Raw genomic sequence first — 2,314 nt, 5'->3', positions numbered from 1 at the left:
ACCCCTGAGACCACACCACCGTTTATCGATCGATTCGTCGCCTTTACTATTGTTTGTTGTTTCAGGCTGTACTATACTAATGGGATGGGATAGTATTATTCAACTATGATATAGCGCTTTTCCTACTGCAGGTGCACGGTGGTGGGTTAACCCAGAAAACCGAATTAGGATAGGATGAATTCGTTCTTCTGTAGAAGAAGAGTTATTGGTTTGTTTCAAAAATAGATATGAATTGGAGAAATGGATGTTGGATGTTTGGGGTTTGTTAGACCAATAGATCATTTCGGAAATTGCGTACAGAGAAACTAACACATAGGGGTGAGGCTATCATTGGAGTATCCTGTCTCTAGCACCAAGGAGCAACGCCAGGAGTTCATACGAGTTCACTTCACGCCTGAGTCAGGGTTCGTACGGAACCTGGAATACCTGGATAAATCAGGGATTTGGAAAATAGGGGAATAGGTCAGGGATTTAAAAAATTTCCTAAAAAAGTCAGGGATATGTCAGGGATTTCGTTTGGTATATCAAACCATGCTTCGAGCAATGCTAAATATGAGCCAGGTGTGAAAAGTGGGCTCTGGTAAACACCTTAAAATGGTCAGGGATATTGCGAAAATTTGGTCAGGGATAACCTGGAAAACAGGAAAAGTCAGGGATTTTGAATGTGAAAATTTCATACGAACCCTGGCCGAGGGTATGCAACTCGCACTGCCTCTAGCGGAGGTTCTTGGCTAGAGGGAGGATACCCCAATGGTGGCCTCGCCCCTGTGCGTTGGTTTCTCTGTTTGTATTAAACTAATTTAATTTGTTTGTGGATTTTGGGATTAATACGCTACTGGAATCCTGGATTTTGGGTTAAATATTTTACTGGAATCCTGGATTTTGGGGTAAATATTTTACTGTAATCCTGGATTTTGGGGTAAATATTTTACTGGAATCCTGGATTTTGGGGTAAATATTTTACTGGAATCCTGGATTTTGGGGTAAATATTTTACTGGAATCCTGGATTTTGGGGTAAATATTTTACGGGAATCCTGGATTTTGGGATAAATATTTTACTGGAATCCTGGATTTTGGGGTAAATATTTTACTGGAATCCTGGATGTTTGTGGACTGTGGGATAAATATTGGATTGGAATTCTTTATTTTAAAATAAAGATATTAAACTTATTAACCTTGAAATTTATTTTTCGGTTTTTCTAAGCCTGTGACACTCCGAATTAAAACCACCCAGTTCCGAATTATAGCCCCCCCCCTTATTTCGGAATTGAATGAAATTATTTCGTAGTGGTTCAGTTTGTCACTTAGTAATTTTATAATTGAAGGGTCGAAAATATCTTAAAAATAAAATGTTACCAAAGCCCAATTTACAAGGCTATAAACACCAATATTATGGAGAAATTGATGTAAATACTCTTCATCATATAATTATCAATAATTGGTTCGAATTGGACGCCATGATCCTATGTAATTATCGCTCTGTTATAAACTGGTTTTTCTAGTGGTGGCGTTTTTTTTTTTAATGTTTTGTCTCTATTACTTCACACTACAATAAAATATCTTATCTGGGTCATATTAGGCGGGGTAACCGATTGAAATGATTCGTCTTATAATTGAATTTAACTTGGAATTTCAACCGTCGATAGCTCAGTTGGTAGAGCGGTGGACTGTAGAGTTAAAATTGATATCCATAGGTCGCTGGTTCAAATACGGCTCCACGGACAATGCTTTTTTTTCTTTTTTAATTTTATTATTAATTATTATTTACCCATCATAAAAACCCATCACTAAAATATTTAATTTTGATTAATTTAAATGCTAAAATTTTTTTATTCATAGTTTTTAAGATATTTATTGTTTCAACTTTCAAAGTATTATATAATAATAAATATTGTAGTTTATAAAACATTTTAAGATTCTTTTTTCTGAGTTATTTGTATTATTTTAAATATTTTCAATGTAGAGATTGTGATACCAGTGATAGATGTAATTTTAGAAGTAGGAATGGAGAACGGACGAACGGTCAGTATTTACTTCAGTTCGACTCATAGACCACCCTGTATAGAGCTCCTCCCTCCAACACGTAATGTAACGAAAAGTTTAAATTATCGTATTGGCTGACTCACTTAAACTACGTTTTGATGACGTTGCTGACGGGGACGGCGAGAAATACGTAATTCCTTTTTACCTCTGTCGCCATGACCCACCGACTCTTCTTTCATACCCCCCCCCCTCCGTCCCGTGGAAGGGGGTCCGGGAATTTGACGCGCGCCCAGATATTACTCTGTTCTCCATTCCTACTTCTAAAATTAA

General features: G+C 36.8%; 1 non-coding gene across 1 annotated transcript; it reads left to right on the top strand.

Annotated features, from left to right (window-relative positions):
- Nucleotides 1-1,637: 1,637 nt before the first annotated feature.
- TRNAY-GUA (transfer RNA tyrosine (anticodon GUA)) lies at nt 1,638-1,723 on the top strand. Its single transcript is given in 2 exon segments — nt 1,638-1,674; nt 1,688-1,723. It is a non-coding gene; the product is annotated as a tRNA-Tyr (tRNA).
- The last annotated feature ends 591 nt before the right edge of the window (nt 1,724-2,314 follow it).

Source organism: Phalangium opilio, unplaced genomic scaffold (genome assembly GCF_054372755.1).
Source record: "Phalangium opilio isolate 3A_F unplaced genomic scaffold, DU_Popi_V2 ptg000039l_2, whole genome shotgun sequence".
Classification (NCBI taxonomy): domain Eukaryota; kingdom Metazoa; phylum Arthropoda; class Arachnida; order Opiliones; family Phalangiidae; genus Phalangium; species Phalangium opilio.
This window is presented reverse-complemented; position numbering and strand designations above follow the sequence as displayed.